This window comes from Dipodomys spectabilis, unplaced genomic scaffold (genome assembly GCF_019054845.1).
Source record: "Dipodomys spectabilis isolate Male_0828 unplaced genomic scaffold, ASM1905484v1 ptg000024l, whole genome shotgun sequence".
NCBI lineage: Eukaryota > Metazoa > Chordata > Mammalia > Rodentia > Heteromyidae > Dipodomys > Dipodomys spectabilis.
Genome location: NW_024870701.1, coordinates 20487964 through 20508181, shown reverse-complemented (window position 1 = coordinate 20508181; position 20218 = coordinate 20487964).

The window sequence follows — 20218 nt, the reverse complement described above, 5'->3', positions numbered from 1 at the left end:
ACATCTTCTCAACTTAATAATGCTCTTTTAATTATCTTATTATTCTTAAAATTTTTGTGTTTATTGGAAAGGTGATATACAGAGGTGATATACAGTTACAAAAGTCAGTCATTGAGTGCATTTCTCTTTGAACAGTGTCACTCCTATCTCATTTTCTCTCAGTTTTATTCCCTCCTGACCCCTTCTCCTACAAGATGTATAGTTCATTTCCAACATACTGTCTAGTGAGCATCATTGCTGAATTAGTTCACCCTCTGTCCAACTGTTTCTGTGCTTCCCCTTCCTTTTGTTCTATATCACAGAAATATGTAGATAAAATTGTCTTGCCTAGATTGATTTGTGCCCTTTTCAGTCTTGAGCCAAATGAGAACCCAATAATAAAGAGGGAGAAAATGTGGTATGAAGGAATCTGGATGTTTGATAAGCCACACTCACTTTTATCAACTACTCACTGAGTATCTCTTTTCTTTTCTCCAATGTGGACATTTTAACACCTACCCCAAGATGTCTATAATAGCACTAATGTATCTAGATGTTTGGGATATAAAGTAGTATAAGTCGCTTGGTAGATTTAATGGTGTTTGCTAATAGTGGCTTTTATATTTCCTACCACAGATGCCTGGAGATTGTCATTAACATGATTCCTATATGCCCCAAAGTCACTTTTCAACAGCAAATGAAAAATTGTAAGCCAACAAGTGAACTTGTGTGTGATGAGTACTGATGCAGTCCCTCAGACCTGTCTACTTCTCCTTTCTCCAGTGTCTCATCAAAGCCAGTTGTCCACCACCGCTCACCTCAGCTTCTTTAGCAGCTACCCTCTCAATCTTCCATTTGCAATCAGGTCCTTTCCAGTATGTGTGTGTGTTTTTTTTAAACTTAAACTCAGTCATTACATCATTCTTTACATTTACATACCCTTCTGGTATTCTATGACACTTAGAATAAAATCCAATGTTCATATCAAATAGGCTATTCTTGGGGTAGGCCAACCCTGTTTTCTTTTTCGGCATTCAGTATTTCTCTCATTACTTACTCTGTGCAAGCTGCTTCTGAGAGGTATTTCTAACACCCTATCAATATCCACCCACGTTATCATTATTTTCTTTATTTACAAAATTGATTACAATGGAAATTTATTGATTGATCTGTGTGTTGTTTTCTTCTGTATCCCTCTATAAATTTCAGGTTCCACATGAGCCAAGGCCACGATGTTTCTGGCATTACTAGAATTATAGAGATGGGAAGTTAGTTGTTGAAATAAGTAACTATGATTATACCAAATCTTAGACAATCTATTTACCACCTGTGACCATTTAGACCACAGGTTCCAATTTCATTCATGAATGTTCTTGTATGCATGTCATGGACAACTAAGCTAGTCAACAAGATACATTTTAAAATTAAGTTGCTAGTATGCTGCCATAACCACTCTTATTTTTTTTCCCTTCACAATCACAATGAAAAACCTACCTAATTGTCCAGATCCTATTTTCCCACCTAACATCATTTGCAGATCATGACCAGTTCCTTGACATTTGATATCTAAGCATTTGAGACAGCTCCTTCCTCAAAGTGAATAGTCAGTAGTCATTGGTTGAATGAGAGAAGCTCAGGAGAGATGAGAGTTGGCTAGGAAACAAAAGAAGATAGGATGCCACAAAGATGCATCAAAGTGTGTGTGGCGGGGGGTGGGGGGGTAGCGGGCATGGGGAAGTCAGAAAATAGTTTTCTCCACCCAAACTGCCTGTAGGAACTTGTGTCAAATGACAGCAAATTGCTACTTAATTTATTCAAAAATGCTTTTCAAAAAGTGCTATAATGGAGTTTTGTGATATCTTAGGCACCTTTATGATTATATGTGCCACATATAATCAAAGAAGCTTATGAGGCATTTGGAAGTACCCTATAAAGCGCAATTTCCCAACACTGAAGCAGGCAGATTATGCAATGTTCAGATGAAGAAAATAGGGACTGTATTAAAGGGCTTTTTACATCTTAGTAACTGTGAACTAATAGGTTTAGAAAGAAAACTAAGTACATAAAACCCATCAATAAAATAGTTCTAATGTCTACATTTTAAATTATGTGGAAAATTTGAGTTGCTAAGACATATTAACTAAGCAATAAGCATCAGTAAATATCATATTTAAAATGCACTTTAAATGTAGGATAATTGGGAAAGTCCACTATGATTGTCTTAAGAGGTGAACACCTAGAGTATGCACATAGAACTGATCTGGTTTGGAATTCGAAAAGAGAACAAAAGTTCTTTAATATCTTCCAACTTAAGGACTGTGATGTTTTATTAATTTTAAAATGTCTTTCTCACACAGTATATGAATATATACATGGAGAAGCTGACTAAAGTATTGTGCATGCTGGAGTGAAACCCCATGGTATAAACTTCTGAATGGTTGACAGTTCGGCAAAATAAATATCAAGGAAGCTGAAATATGTTTTGTATGGGGGGCATATCAGGAAGAAGTGGATAAATGAAAGGGGGAACAGGGAACAAGCACATGCATGTGCACATATTGATAAAGGAAGTGGATGACTTGATGTGAGTAGCATAGTAAAGGGGTGGAGGAGAGAATGATAGAAGGGGTGACTGGGCAAAATGCATTGGACACATAAATGGACATGGTCAACTGTTACCCCCTCTCACAACCATTTGAAGATAAGCAATAAACACAAAATTTAAAACAGGCCCTGGGATGATACCAATTGAACTGCCTACCCTAAACTCACTAACTAAACTTCTCATTTACTGTGTTGTATCACTTTATAATCCTGTCTCTAAATATTTTTAAATATTTTTGTATCATTTCTGTATCCTGATAAGGATAAAAGGTCTGAGATTACTCATCACATTTTCTTAAGAAGAAACCTCTTATCAGGAAAATAACAAAACTTTTTGAAGGTAGGGAGATGGAGCCCTGTTGGGGATTCATCTGGGCATGTTAATGGTGAATACCATTGCTACAGTAGTGGCCCTGTAGCTACATGCCAATCTTACCCAAAGCTCCATTATTAGTGAAGGAAGAGACTCAGAAGGAAAGTGAATCAGATTAAGGAGAAGAGAATATATATTGTTTAATTGATAGAGAAAGCTGTTGAAACAGAGAGACCTCAAAACAGAGAGACCTCAGAATAACATTGAATGCCCAAAGTTACCCAGCCATTGGTTAGAATTTCTATGGAACAGAAACTGGACACTGGGAATTCTTGGTTGCATGAGAAAGGCAATGACATTTTTAATCATGATGAGTTTCCACTTAAAATCCTTCTAAATTTGTCCTTGACGTTGGTTACAACACTTGGTAGGAGGGCCTTGCTTTTGGTTCTGGTTTTGGTTCTTCTACTACTTTGCTGTAGAGTGACACTCAGGAGGATAATACTCTCTGTCTTTTAGTTTCTTTTTGGTCAAGTTATAGTAATTATTCTTGTCTTAATTCATGGGTTATGTTGAGAATAAATGATAGAATTTTCATTCAAAAGAACTGCAAAATACAAAGTTCTGAGGCAAAATAAAACATTTTCTATTAGTGCTGTAGCTAAGACTATCTATTTAGAATTATAAACTGACATGGAAAGCTCATTGTTTACCCAGCTTTCTTTATAACTTGAACATTCTTCTCAACTGTGAGGATTTTAAATGATTTCACTTAAGGCCTGGTTTATACCTTGAAACACTATTTTTTTCATTTACAAATCAGGGGACAGAGTCACAGAGATACATTAGTCAACTGTTGCTGTGTTACGAGTTTACATACCCAAAGGTGTGGAAGTGGAAGCGGGGGAGGAAGCTGTGTTGCAGGACTCCTTGCTTGAAGTACTGAGGGTAGGATGGGGAAAGAAAAGCAATGAAGCTGGAGAAACGTCAAAGGACAGGGGTCATGAAGCGCCTCAGAATTCCTGTGGAGGACTCTTAGGTGCTCACGTGGTAACATAAAGCAGTGAAAGTTTTTAGGTAAGCCTATGACATGCCTAGACATGAGTTTCTAAAGCACAGCTAAACTGCAATCAGGAAGAAAGATGAAAGGTGTAAGGTGTTGACTTGGCCTTTATCTAGGTGGACAGGTGGCCTGACCAAGGTTAGAGAGGGTGAGGAGAAGCAGAGCTGATATTATTGAGTCAGGTGTGAAGGGTTAACATGAGCCAGCTATGTCAGAAACAGAAAGGCACCTATGTGTCTATCCACAATGTCACAACTGATTGAATAACAAATTCACAACATATGCTATTTTTTTTTCCTTTGGTCAGTCATGGGGCTTGAATTTGGGGCCTGAGTGTCGTCACTGAGATCTTTTGCTCAAGGTTAGCACTCCACCACTTTGAACAACAGTACTACTTCTAGTTTTCTGGTGGTTAATTGAAGATAAGAGTCTCATGGACTTTCTTGCCCAGGCTAGCTTTGAATCATGATCCTCAGATCTCAGCCTACTGAGTAGCTAGGAGGTGTGCGCCACCAGTGCTGGCAAGCTATGCTAATTTTATTAACATTAATTTTCCAAGTACTGCTTACTTTAGTTGGTAGCTTTGAGCCGACTGCAGGCTCTTTGGTTGCAATATTAATTGTTAACATTAACTCACACATTACAAGGAGCTAAGAAAGAGTTAAAGCAGGTAATAAGGTTTCTTGACAACCAACAGTGTAGGCTAGCCTGCAACACACACCCCAGGCCAACTCCTATCGCATTCTATTCTTTGTCTACTTAAGTTTATTCATTTTAGATACTTCCTATAAGCAAGTCATACAGTGTATTTATTATGTGATAATTTATTTCATATGATATAATGTTGAGGTCATCTAGAGGTAATGGTTGCATGTTGTAATTTTTTTTATTTTACATATAATTTGTGTGTGTGTGTGTGTGTGTGTGTGTGTCCTCAGACTTCAACTCAGGTTCTGGGCACTGATGAGCTTTTTTTTTAGCACTCTACCACTTGAGCCATACCTGCACTTCTGGCTTTTTTGGTGCTTAATTGGATATAACAGTCTCATGAACTTTCCTGTCTGGGCTGGCTTTGAATTGTGATCTTCAGATCTCAGCCTTCTGAAAAGCTAGGATTACAGGCAAGAGTCACCAGCACCCAGATAATGTTTGCATTTTTAGTAGTACAAATTAGATATTCAAGGAAGTGTTCATTTTGTCATTTCCATCCATTCACACATATATCCTGACCAGACTCACCTCTTATATCATGCTCTTTCACTTCCTCGCCCTTCTAAAACAGATTTTATTGTTCTATTCTTCATATATTAAGTAAAGTGCTTTGGTCGCATTCATCCTCATTCACTTCTCTGTTTGCCCTCCCCGTTCCCGCTGACACCTACTCCCTCAAACAGCCTGCTTTGCCTTCCTGTTGTTCATTTCATATTTTTATTTTCTTTCCCTTTCCCTCCAACCTCCTATTGATCAACAGCTTTCCTTGAGATTTCCTATGGCATTTTCATACACAATTATAACAGACTTAAATATTATTTACTTTCCATAATGCTTTTCCACTCTTCCCTTTTCCTTATTCCTCTAAACAATCTCATAGTTAGAATCATGTTTTGTGTATATGTACATATATATATGTGAATATATGTATATGTATTTTATAGGTATATATGTGTGTATATATATACACGCATATATATGTATGTATACACATATGTATTTCTAGCTCCATGAATGGTTGAAAACATAACAATTTGACTTATTGAATGTGTTTTACCTTGTTTGACATGATGATCTTTAGTTTCATGAATTTTTCTGCAGATTAGATTCCATTTTTCTCTATGACTATGTAACATTCTGTGGTATAAATGTACATATATATATATATATATATATATATTATTCTACTGTTGTTGAGCACCTTGAATGATTCCACAGTTTAGCTATCATGAATGGTGATGCAATAAGCCAGGGTAAGCAATATCATTCTTGTATATTGATTTATACTCTTTCATGGATTTCTTTCAGGGGTAATGATTGCCCATTCATCACTGATGATGATTTGATGATATGTACAATAGTGGGATGGTGGGGGCAGAAGTTAAATATACTTTTTATTAGCCTTGAACTGTAACATTACCATCTCTATTTCCCCTATAGCTAGAATTACAGGTATGGGCTGCCATGTCCAATCTGCATTATGTTTTTCTTGAAGAAGGCCTTGGAATAACAAGAAGTTTAAGAGATAAAGAGAATTCTAACTGGAACTACATGTGATGCAAGACAGTGTTTATTGAGCACTTGATATGTTCCTAATTTTTGTCTAAATGGTCTTTGTAGAATCAAGTGTCTCCCAATGCAGCTCCCAGAAACTAAATGTGCAAGTCATTCCCTCATTGTACTACTTGGTATTTTATTATGTGGGGCTAAGGGAAATCTCTTCAAAGCTTTTCATCAAAACAGAAACTTCTCCAATAAATTCTGTATTCTCCAGTTCACTAGGCTATTAACATTAAATGCAAAAGAAAAGGAAAATATTATCTAATTAAATCCCTTTAAGCCTCAGTTATCTCAATTTCTTGCCCTGGGGATAGAGCTAGGTAGAGCCTGCCTAGGTACTGGGGCACTATGATAACCAAGTATTCACTGGTGGATACTAAGCTGAATAATGCATGAGCATCATGCCATTCCCTCCTTGCTATCATTGAGTAAAGTGCTTTGTTTTTCAAAACCTCCTTTGGGAGGCTTCACAAACAATTCCTATTTAGCTCACCGATTCAAAGATGATAGACAGTGGCCTTTTCTTGCAGGTACACACAGCTTCCTTTCTGAAGGTGGAAATTTGATTATTGGCATCTTCCGTGCCAATGGCTCTGTCCAAAATCAAACACAAGTCTGAGCTATTTAAAACCAAGTGAAAAAGGCCCGAGAGTCCAGCAAAACTCATTAATGCTGACCTCCACTAGCAGAATATTAAAAAAAAAATAGGAAGAAAAAAAACAGTAAAGTTATTAAGAGGCAGATTTGAGCCATTTGGGGTTGAGAACTTTGCTTTGCTGATTTTGAAAGAAAGAAAAGAGAAGGGGGAAAAAATCATCCAGGCAGCTGCCCTAGTTTCTGTGAGGACACAGGAGTATTTACTCAGCACAGAGCCCGTTCAAGCTAATGGCGCTGAGTGCCTCTAATGGGCCTCTCTAGGTCAGCCAGGGTGGATATTGGCATAAGCACACAGAGAGATGACCACCTGAGGTGGGGGTAGGGAGAGCTGTCCTCAGATGGGGCTCACCCCTCCTCCCCTTTCCCTCCACAGAGCATGTGCACTGGCTTCCAAAGCTCAAGAACTTGGATCAATAGCTAAAAGTTCGGAGGCTTATGAAATCTTCCAAATTGGAATGAAAACATCTCCCTGGGTATTCCGCAGTGCTAGTAAATGGAAATGAAACATCTGAGTGAAGGCAAAGCATTCCCTAGACCTTCATCTTATTTCTACTCAAATGTAATCCAAAATTAACACTTGCTCCAGACACCCAGCCCATTAGCACGCGAAACGATTCTTCAGCTTCAATGAGAAGGGCAGCGGGCTTGGGGGTCCCCTGGTGAGTGGTGGGGGGCTCCCCCACTTAGAATTCCACCCTGATAACCCAACAAGAGATGCACATTACCATTTAATTATAATGACGGAACAGATGTGATAACAAGGTTGTCTTCTCCGGCTCCGCTCCTGATGTCACCACAAGGGTTTGCAGTTGTTGCTCTTCCTCATTTTGCGTTTGCTCATTAATCTCTGCTCCTCCAGCTGCTTCCTGCTGGCCTCCCTGACATGTCTGACCTGCTTTTGTGCGAGGCTATCATGGCCTTTCAGAGAAGTGGCTACATGGGGCCGGGCATTTGCTTAGTTTGGTTTCAGCCATCTGTGCCTTCCTGCGGGCCATCATCACGCGTCTCTCGGATCCCTGTGACTTCATATTCACCAAATGATTGCATTAAAAATGAAAGACATTATAAACCTAAATAATTCTGTTGTCACATCTATGGGAGGACATTTTTTTTTAAAAAAAGTTATGTGATTGTTGGTTGGCATTTGCTCCTCATTATGTTCCTGACTACTTTAAAGCTATCTCCTTGCTCCGGGATCTGTACATGTTCTGAGGATTGAGCTCAGGGCCCTGCTCCACCAGTTGAGTCATGCCTTCAACACTTTTCGCTTCAGTTAAATTTTCAGATCATTGCTGGACTGTTTTCTGGGCTGGCTTTTCACGGTGATTCTTCCATCTCCTCCTACTCCATGGTAGAGAAGTGCAATAGTTATTTATCTATTGATCTATTTCCCCAACTCTGAACGTGACTTCAGATAGAATCACTTCATTTTCTCAAAATTCAAGTTTACAAGACCCCTAAATTAAAAACAAAGGAGAGGACCTGTTAGATTCATGTAGGTCAGATTTATGTCTCTCTTCTTGCAAGGTGATTGAAACAGAAATAAAATACTTCTGAGGGTCTACTCTATCTAGTTTATGTGTCCTTTCCACTGAATGCTCAAAATAGTTCTACAAGGCAGACATTAGTCTCTAGCTTTTCAATTAGGAATCAGGTGCGCAGAGATTAGTATTTCTTGTCTAGTTTCTCATTTGTGAAGGTCATTTTTTTGCTTTCCTAAATTAACCTGCTTAGTACCTAGAGAAAAAGGAAGACATCTGCATAAAACAAGTTTCCTCTGAGTTTTAAGCTTTAGGAAGGTAAAGGGGAAAAGGAACCATTTGTGAGATTATCTCATTTCCCTTGACATGGCTCATTTACTTGTTGTCAATCAAATGGCCATTTTTTTCCAAATGAATTGTATGTGTTAACCTGTTGTGACAGAGCATGAATGCAGTGGGGACAGCCACACATTTGAGGGCCAGAACACAACTATTTAGAGGCCTTATTTTTGTTACCCTTTTCACAGGGCAGTAGAGTGGCTTGTGCTATATGCACAGTTTAGACATGGGTGTGAAAAACTCTTAGGCTCATGGGAATGAATCAGAAGCCCTCAGCATTCCCAGGTGAGATTTCCTTCTTCAAAGCTATTGCTTGCTCTTTAAGCTGGCGTTGCAGTTGTACCCAGCAGGCATGCTGGGCTGCAGCGTTGTTGATCTGATTCCAGCTGTCTTCTTGATCGATCTCAACTAGATCGATACAGAATATTCATACCAGAGGTCATTCTTTAAGGCTGTAAGTTGAGGTCAAATACAAGGCAACATTATTATACATAAAAATGGAGAGGGAACAGAGTTTTAGAAATAATTACATCATTATAGAGGCGAAAATATGCATGACTGTGGAATGCATTTATATATTCATATAAACCTGTAGTTTATACTGGCACTTATAAGGGAATCTAAAGCAAGTTGCAATCAATTTGCTGATTAAAGTTATTTGTGATGATGTTCTTGAGTTTGGGTACCAAACACCAAGATTCCCTGGTATTAATGATGTCACATTCACAGAGCTGGAGACATACAAGAATTTGTGCTGAGAGATGGGAGTGGGGTGGGGGAAGAGAAAGCCAGGAACAAAGCCACTTAACCCATTTCAAGTTTATTGTTGTTCTTGTGGTGTGGCTCTTGGTAATTTATGAGACTGTCTATGGGGCTCAGCAGCTCTTGAGACCTCCCGTCTAATAAAATAGCCATGTCGTTTTTCCTGAGTGAAGGGACTGACATATATCAAGAAGTGCAATTTGTTTGATATCCTTTTGTACAGGAAAAGGAAAGGTTGTGGCATTTGTAGGTTAGTAAAAAAGAAGCAGGAAGTTAAGGTATATAGGTATGTTGAGAAAGACCTTGCAGTTGAAAGTACATAAAGGTTCCTTTGTATTTAACATCTTGGGGCCATAGGACATTACATTAAGAATACTAAAGTCTGAAGTTGGAGCTGTCAGTTTAAAGTCTTTAATGTAACCCATCACATATTCCTTCTTTCAAAGAATCCAAGGCAGTTATTTCTTTTTAACAATTGGGTTAAGCTACCCTTACCTGAAGAGGCAGCCACTCTGCTTTTCTTAATTGCAAAAGTGTATAACCCTGGTTATGAGAGACAGCATTCTAATGAACCTACATTCTCAGCAAGTGAGTTGCCCTTTTATAAAGAAATTCCCCAAAGAGGGATCCTGTAATTGCATATCGGGTAGTTTGGTTCACAGACTCTGTCCCTAAATGAGCAATCTGACTTATCAACTCAGCTGCCCCAAGAAGTGAATATCCATTTCATCTTTTGGTTATTGTTATAAAATTACAATTTTATTGGAGCAAAGGTAAAGATGTCCCACATAAATTAGGAGTAAAAGTCTTGAATTATCTTTGATACTTGGCAAGAGGTAGGCCTGGATAACTTGAGACAGACACAGGATTAGATGTCTGTGTGCATATTTGCAGTGTATGCATATGTGTGTGCATACATGCACTCTGTGTGCAAGCTGCTGAAATCATAAGACTGAGGATCCCAGGGATACTGGTGGCACTGGGATTGGCAGATGTCATTCTGCTATGAAGAAGAAAACTGAGATCATTGGACTAAAAGCTCAGAGTTTCTTGTTGGCAGGACAAAAATGTCCAAGTAAGTGTCTATTGAACCATGGGCTCTTGTAGCAGCTTATTGATGGCAATGGTACCCCACATTCAATACATGCCTTTTTATTCTAGGGTACAGCATACTTTTCTTCAAAAATTACTTCTTCTCTGACTGGAACATCTCTTGTCAGTTCTCAGTGTTTGGTTAGTGCACAATTCAAGATAAAATGCACAATTATGCATGTCTCTCTCTTCCAGTAGAAATAATTTAACCAATACCTTTATGAGGGTCCCTGTCAGTAGTAATGCAATAGTTCTGGGAGGAGCCCGAGATTACATTATTTTCAGGGTGGATGGTATGCTAGCCATAGACACTCCTGATGTCTGAGTATACAGCTGGTAACTTTCGTGACGTTCAGACAATTTTTCAGTAATTCTTCTAAGTGTCTTCCTCAATAGAAGTCTTCTGAGAGTATTTTTAAAAATCTATGACAGTTTCAGCTTTCAATCCTAGATTGGATTTCTCCCTGTCCTCCCAGAAGATGTTTTAGTGATGTACCAGCTTTAGCATATGATTGGTAAGGCCTTGAAATAAATCCCCAGCTACCAGAAAGGCATGATAGGGCAAGGTAGAAAAGGACATTAAAACTCCCTACTAAATCTAATATCCTGCTAACATTGTTTTTCCAGAAAGGACACACTCTCTCACCTCTGTGTCATTTTTAAAAGTCTTTTTTTCTTTAATTGTTATTTCTCTGCACAATGAATGCATCAGGTGTTTGGTCACTTACCTGAAATGTGTGGTTGCTGTCAATGAACTGATTTGCACCTTTGAGGTGTTGCAAGGGACAAGTTAGTGATATGAACCTCAGGGGAGTTGAGTGGCTTCATTGGCCATAAATTTCTGTGGTTTGGACAAATCCCTTTCCTTCCAGCCTTCATGTCTTTATCCTAAGCCACCAGGTTTGTTTGTTTGTTTGTTTGTTTGTGTTTGTTTGTTTTTTCTTATCCCAATTAACAGGTAAAGAGGAGACTGAGTCTTGAGAATTTTAAACTAACATGAAGACGTGGAGTGAGCAAATAATCTAGTCAAAGTCACAGCCAATAAGTGGACATTTCTAGACAAGGGCAAAAGAGAAGCCAGGATCCAAAACATAGGGAAAGAGAAGAAAATGGAAAAGAGGTGAGGCATTGAGAAAAGGGAGAAAGAAAGCTGATGATCAAGAGGATAAGTAGGAAAGACATAGAGAAGACTGAAGGTAATTTTTCCCCTAGAGAAACTTTCAAATCTTCCTGGCACCATGAGACCATGCAACTGTATATGCCAATGTGCCATAAATGACCAGACAACATGACTACCAGGTGTCTCAACTGGTTTCTTTGAACCACAAGCAAATAGAAATTTCCAGGACACTTACGTGTTTTTATTTATTTATTTATTTATTTATTTATTTATATTGTAAAAATGATATACAGAAGGGTAACAGTTATATAAATCAGGTATTGAGTACATTTCTTTTGGAAAGTGTTACTCCTTCCCTCATTTTCTCTCATTTTTTCCCATACCAACCCCCTGCTACCTCAAGTTGTATAGTTCATTTCCAACATAGTGTCTAGTGAGTATTACTGATGAATTGGTTCACCCTTTGTCCCATAACTTCTGTGCTTCCCCATGTCAGATAAATTTACAAGAAAGACAAAAGGTACAGAAATCAAATAAAGCAACAAAAGAGAAACAATAGGGGGGAAAAGAACCACAAAATAAATGAAAAAGACTCTTGTTTCCACTTCTTGGAATTCATTTTGATAAACTTATCAGTTTATATGATCATATGCACATAATTATTGAGCCCTTGTGATCCTCTCCTAAGAATATGAACTACAGGTTTTTAAGACGTCTCATTACGGTTCCCCTGGAAATTCTGATAGTTTTAATAGAAGCAGGACAATGTGAAGAAGATTCCATAAAATTTCACATCATTTACCTGAGAGACTTCCTCCAATTTTTTCTGGTGGCACTAGGGCATATCAAAAAATATCTTAACACAGTCAAAAGCAGATTGATCAAGTGTTTGATGGGTTCTGTCTTTGCAGAGTGAATAATTTGAGAAGAACATATCTTGACATATGACAAAGGTGAGGTGTGTAACAATGTGTATACACACATGTAATATGTGTGTATGTTTGAGTGGACGTGTTTGTATACATACTTTACAATTACAAATTAAATGGGGAGGATATTATGACGATGAAAAATAAGACATCTTTAGGGAGGAAGTAGAACATGAAAAGAATATGGACAAGTATGAATAGATGGAGAGGGACCTGAGGTCAAACTCTACCTGATGGGAAAAGGAAAGAGAAGCTCAAAGGAATGAAAAGCCATGGTGTTTGCCAATGACAATTAATACAATTAGTGTCCTGATTACGTAATCATCGAGCAAATAGTCTCAAAGGGGAAAAGGCCTTCAGTATCAGGATAAAAGTTTGGCAAGCAAACAGGATAACAGCAGCCTGGGATTTAACACTGGTGTCCAAGCTGTAAAGCTTGCATTTTCTCCATTAGAACAGTTTGCTTTGCATTTGACAAACAGCTTTCAATTTATTTCTGCTTTGGTTGAAGGAAAAGGTCCTTTTTTTGTTGATTTTATATAGATCACCATTATATGTTCACATGTGTCGATTTTGAGATCTGTGGATGATTGGTACTGAGACTTAAAACTGAATTTTTAGCTTCTCAATTATAGTCTATCAATGAGCAATGTATTCAGCTGCAAGTAATACAAAACTCAATTACAGATTCTTATTACACAAACAAGGTTAGGGCCTGGGAAGGTGGCTCAGTGGTAGAGCGCTTGCCTTGCATGCCTGAGGCCCTGGGTTAGATTCCTCAGCACCACATAAGCAAAAAGAAAAAAGCCGGAAGTGGTGCTATGGCTCAAGTGGTAGCGTGCTAGCCTTGAGCTGAAGAGCTGAGGGACAGCGCCCAGGCCCAGAGTTCAGGCCCCATGACTGGACCCAAAAAAAAAAAACAAAAAAACAAACAAGGTTAGATCTTTTTCACACAACAAAATATCTAGAGGTAAGCAGATATAGGTAGCAGTTCAACAGTTTAATGATGTCAGTGCTGAATTCTGTTCTTTTCTTTTCTTTTTTCCCTTTTATTGTGTTTATGGCCAGTCATATTCTAGTTAGCAAGAGAAAGAAGAAAACCAAAATTGAGTCATATAGGACTTGTCAAAGAAAAAGATGCAATTGTTTCCAACATATTTATAAGATGATTTCTTTGTATTTGCTTTGTATGTACCTCCCCCAGAGTATAAGCCCTGCTTTCACTGTATTTGATGTTGATAAAATTTGTGGAGTGGTCGGAAAAAACAAACTGTTTAAATAGGGTTACAGGTGGATCCATTACAACAATGAGATGTACAAGACGTTATATCGAAAAACAAACTTTACAACTTTGGCGGGGTGGGAGGGGTGGTGGTAGGGGGGTGTGGGAGTGGGGGGGGGTGGAGAGGGGAAAGGATGATGGTATGGGGAAACAAAGGAGGAGGCAACAATGCTTGATAAGAAATGTACTCACTATCTTGCCCATGTAATTGTAACCCCTTTGTATGGTATTTTCACAATTAAAAAAAAAAAAAGATGGAGTTTTGGCTTTCCCAAAAATTCTGTGAGATTTATAGTGAAGAAGAATACAACTTGCTTTTTGTATCTATAAATACATGCCATGATTATGTGAGTGCTTATTTAGTGATTAAAAGGTTTATTGTATTGTTCAAACATGAAAACAAATACAAGCACACAAGGTCCAAGTGTTAGCATTAACTAGCAGCCAACTAACTTTTCCGACTTTTTCCTAAGATTTGTTTCAAACACCTTAAAATGTTATTTATTAAAATTATTTCATAATGTCAAATATAGGATTACTTCCAAGAGGCTAACCTATTTTGTAGCTTACTATTTTTCAAGAAATTTCCTGTTTTTAGTAATAATGACCATTGTTATAATCTTCCTAATTATCAACAACATTGTGTTTTCCATCCACATAGTCTTTTGATTTCTAACTTTCACAAGACTTTAAAGTTATCTCTTTTTTTATAAATAAGGAAAGTAAGTTGTGGATAAAGGAATTTGCTCCAAGCTTCTGGGATAAACACTCGCAGAATAAATTTAAAGCTTGTCCCTTCCATTCCAAACCTTTGGTTTTCAGAGAGATACATTAAATTTTCTGTTATTTAAGACTATCTATGCGTAGTATCTATTTCTCTGATCCTACCTGATTCTATCTGGGTGTAAAATAGTATGGGAAATTCAAATATAATTTATAATCTCAACCCAACTTTGAATAATGATTGCCTGGCATTAAAATATGATAGGTCAACTGCAAAGACTGCAAATATTGGAGCAAGACTAGATAAGTCTCTTCTGTCATGAGGTGTAAGAGAGCAATTCAGTTTTTAATAACTATAATCTCTTCCTGGCCTCTGTTTCTGCTTCCTTTGAACACATGATCTCTGTTCGTGATGAGAGTTTCCATGTTAGTCTTTTATTTGGGTCTTGTTGAAGGAGGGACTAGATACTTGTGTTTTGCCAGTAAACTTACATGATATTGATGGAGCTATCGTTCTCAAAACTGACTGTACATATTGGATCACCCTTGAAAGTTGAAAACAAGCAAACAAACATAAAAGCCCATGCCAGTCTCCAGAGATTCAAATTTAATTGGTGTGGAGTGGGGCTCAAGCATCACTTATTTTTTTCCCTATGTTTTGGGAATTGTTTTTGTTTTTTTGTTTTAGCTCCCCAGATGACTTTGATGTTCAGCTTGAGTAGAAAAACCATTGGCCTAGATGATTAATAGGGGTACTAATGGAGGGGAGGAAAGAGAGAGCCCCAGAGTGGGTGGTCCTCAAACCTTTTGGTCTATAGACCATTTTATGGGGGTATTGAAGGAAATAGATCTCTTCAGAATTAACACATAATTGCATTGCTTTTGATGAGACACCAATGAGCCAAAGGATAAGGAAATGAGTAACGAGAGAGAAGTTATATACACAGTAACTTTGCGGTGTGTTTCCATAACACATTTATAGCTTTTTTTTTAAAGTACCATCATTTAAATTCACCAGTGGGGGAAAAAGTGAGTTGCTTAGGGAACAAATACCTTAAAGAGGCTGTAGTTTTAGTGGCAACCTTTGAATTAGCACATTGGTCTGCTGAGACCTGGTCTAGATTCTTCCTCTCTCATCCTGGAGATCCTGGGGCACTGTGCTCTCACCCTGGAGAGATTGCCTTTTATGAACATCTCTAGGAGATCTCACTGACTGCATAGGTTTGTATTCTAGAAGGAAGAATAATCTATTTGATATGGTCCCCAGATTGCATTTTACACGTTCTCTGCCCTGTACAATTTTCTCATGGCATTGGGAGAAGCCAGTTGTCTGCTTTAACACAATGCTGTGTCAGTGTAGGTGTTTGCTATGGCTATTTCCAATTCCCCAAGCCTACGATATTTCCTTTCTGCTTGATGGTAGATGCTCTTTTGTTTTCCAAACCCATTTCTTACTCTTTTTTCCCCCTCCTCTTTTAAAGTTTGATCCATCTGAAATCTATACATTGTTTCACAGACACGAGTGGCTTTTTCCAGGTTAAATTATTTAATGGCATTGTTTTATTGAAGGCTTCAGATTAGGTGCTGACACTTATTGGCAGAAAGAAACACAGTTTTCCATTGGGATAAAGCATATTTTTTATTAGCGAAAAGAGCAACTAAATTGAGTTTCTGTCTTTTAAATCCTGGCTGAGGCAAATGAAGACATCAGTGTTTTCAGTGACAACACACCTTTCTATCAAAATTAAGCATCAGTCACCCAATATATATCACCCCCCCCCTTCCATCTTCCTTCCCCTGGCTCCCTTTTGCTGATTCCCCTTTTCCTCCATCTTTCTTCTTTGCTTTTCTTTACTCTGACCCCTCCTCATCTCTCCTGTCTTTAGTGCCTCCCCTAGATATCTCCCTGTATTTTTTTATATCTCCACTCCCTCCGTCTCTCATCTCATTCATTTCCTATTCTCTCTCTGCCTTTGCTCCCCTACCACTTCACTTTTTCTGACTTATTTTGGTTGGCTTATCATCTCATCTTCCTAGTCTTTATTCCTCTGGGTTTGGAGGTTTTAATTCCAAATGCCACTCGTCTCCTGGAGTGAATAAATCAGGGGATCTGAAAGGAAAGCAGGGGGAAAAATTGAGGCTTGATTTCAGCTGTCTTTCTTCCTTTGTCAAATACTTTCCCTGGGAATTATACAGACACAAATGGAAAGAATATAAACGTTGGCTGGTTTGCTAGCTGGGTGTGAGGGAGGATGGGAGACCAGTAGCTATCTGTACTTCCCCTTCCCCAAAGGCGTGGTATAGAGCATGCACTGCAGTTGGATACTTGATGACTGTTCTTTCTCTTTCTCTGGTCTATCTGCCAGGAATCTCAGGCACTACACTTCTATGGCACACCTTTGTATATTTAACAGAACAATTCTAAGCTCTTACCTGTTAGGTGCCCTCATGTAATTTCTCGGTGCAACAGAGGTACATGTTCCGGGTGAGGGCTCTGGCCTAAGCATCAGTGGGAGGGAATCCTTGGCTTCTCAAGAAGACAGAGAGAAGACAAAAGAACCTAGGAACTGGGAGTAAAAGGAAAACTTGTCAAGGAAGCCTCTCTTTTAGATGCTAAGTTAAAGTGGAGACAGCTAAAAGGTGTTGGAATGTGTTGCTGAGCAAAGTGAGAGTCAGGGTAGATAAAAAGTCACTGGGGGGGGGGTCTTCTCAAGTGAAAATTCTAATGTTGTGTTTTCTTTCTTATGTGGAATCGGTAAAAATGAAAACATAAAATTGTAAGGAGCCTATCAGGGAAGCACTAGGGGGTCATGGGATGGAGAGGGGAATCAAGAAAATGCAATAGGGTGTGAATATGAGAAAAAGTGCATATATATGTATATATGTGCATGTATGAAAGTGTCACAATGAAATATATTATTTTAATAGATGGTAATAGACATCTTGAAAAATAACTGAATACTTGAGAGTAGCAGTCTCACAAAGGACAGTTAAGTAAAGCCACCTCCTATGATGAAGCTTTGGTTGCTTTGTATGAGAGTACCAGCAAGGAGGTAAGCAGTTTTGTTTATTTATTTTTTAAAATTTAATTGTAAAGGTGAGGTACAGAGGAGTTGCAGTTACATAAGTAAGGTAATGAATACATTTCTTCTCAGACATTGTTACCCCCTTCCTCATGTTTTCCGACTTTCTCTCCCCCCTGACTCTGCCCCTTCACATAAGTTGTAAGGATCATTTCCAACATAGTTTCTTATGAGCATCACTGTTGCATTGGTTCACCCTTTGTGCTTTGTCTCACCATTTTGTTATTCCCTTTCCTTTCTCCAAATCAGATAAATGTATGTATAAGACACAGGGTATCAAAATAAAAAACAGTGACAACAGGGGATAAAACAAAGATAAAAGAAAGAAAGACATATAACTTCCCAGAATACAGTAAAAACAAACCAAAAACACCCGCCTGTTACCATATTTTGGAGTTCATTCAATTAGCATCATTTTATATGAGCATATCTACATAGCTATTGAGCTATTGTGATCTTCTGCTAGGACTCTCCTAGACATATACGAATGATTACAAATGAAGGAAACATGACATTGCCCCATTCATAAGGAAATGGAAAGATTTGAAAAAAAAAACTCATATTAAGTGAAGTAAGCCAAACCCAAAGCAGTTTTAAAGCTCAGCTGCTTAGCTCCCTGTGGTGGACTGTAGCCTTGCAAGGAGAAGGAATTTTGTTTTGGCTGAAAGGTTTCCATGGGCTTTCCTAACCATTCTCTGCCCCTTAAACTAAGATAATGTACTTGGCAAGTAAAATCCCCTACTTGGTAATGTATTTGATAATGTACTTGGCAAGTAGGTCAGAGTGGATTTTGGAATCAAGAGTTGTAATCCTGTAGTTTTGGACCATCTTCACTTATTCCTTCTTTCTGTTGTGGTCTCCTTGTTACAAAACTAAATGCAGAGCCTTTCTTCCAGACGTGTTGATGGTCACCACTAGAAATTACGTCTAGAGAAGAACATGGCAACCTCATGGAGAGGAAGTGTTTTTCTATGCTTAATTTAACCACGGTTGGGACACACTGTGCTACAGAACACACCAGACTGCTGGGCTACAAGTGCTCATGGTGCTGCCACTTCTGCTTTGCTGGGATTCCTCAGAACTTGCTTAGCCATGGGCTTAGTAATTGGACTCAATTATTCATTCCTAACAAATGAGCCGAGTGACTGGAAGTACATGGGTAGAAGAAGAGGGTCATTGCCTTGGAATCTGACAGACAAGAAAGCTGAAATGTCTTAAATACAAAGGAGAATAAAGATATTTCAGGGAGGATGTGTTGTCCTTATTTTCAGAACTCACTCGATTTAAGCATGTAACGACAAGGGAACCATCTCTTGGGAAATGGAAAGGAAGTGGAAAGGAGAAGAGGGACGAGATGAGCTAGGAGTTTTCCACGTGGAATCTGGTTATGCTGAATTGTACGATGAGTTGTCATCAGTTGTAGAGGCTTTGGAGTCTGGAATTAGGAGATCAAAAGCCCATTTACTGGGTCCTCTCTGCAGATCCTAGGGTTCTCCTCTGTCATGTATAATGGGTATAGGGCCTCAGTGATTTTGTGGGACTAGCTTCTGCTTTGCCAAACCATTACTAGGCCTATGTAAAGTTATTTCTTTTTTCTTGTATTTTTTTTCTCTTTTTTTCCCCCTGTAGTTTATCCTTTCACTGTATTTGATTTTGGTACCCTGTGTATCATATCTATGATTATCTGAATTAGGGAAGTGAAGGAGAACAACAAAGTGGTGAGTCAAAGGACACAGAGAGAACCATTACAACAGTGGTACTCACTAGACAACATGTTGGAAATGAACTGTACAACTTGAGGAGGAAGGGTTGTTATGGGGAGAGGAACAGTAGGAAAAAATGAGGGAGAAGTTAACAATGTTTGACAAGAAATGTACTTACTAACTTATCTATGTAACTGCAATTCCTCTGTACCTCACCTTGATAATAAAATTAAACAACAACAGTGCATTAGCAAACAATAGTGGGAAATATAGTACACTGCTGTGAAAATAACACTTGTTAGTATTTTCTTAGTTCTGGGGAACCTTGTCTAAGCCCACTCTTACTGAGTACACTCTCTTATTCCAACAATGTCCCCTTTACTTAGGAGAACATCTGTCTGATTTGAACAGTGAGTGGCAGAGAGATAGCCATGTTCGTATAGGCAATGAGCTCACCAGGACAAGGCAATGATGGATTCACATGGACCCGCTTCTTTTATGTGTGGCACCATAGAGGATACCCATTCATTCATTAACATAAAGCTTAACTCGTTCATCAAGTACTGATGGAAGACCTGCTGTATTATTATAGGCATTGCACTAGACCATCAGAATGTGATAATGAATAATAAATAGGCATACTCTTGAGTATGTCAATCGAATGATTTCTTGAAGGTCTTCCTGGAGAAAGAAAATATTCCTATGTTCTCTAAGAGAAGTTAGAAATTTAGGACCTTGTGTAGAAATGTTCTAGGCAGAATGTGTGTAATCTTATCAGATGAGCTAGAAAGCTCAAAAGCCATGTTCAAATGACCAT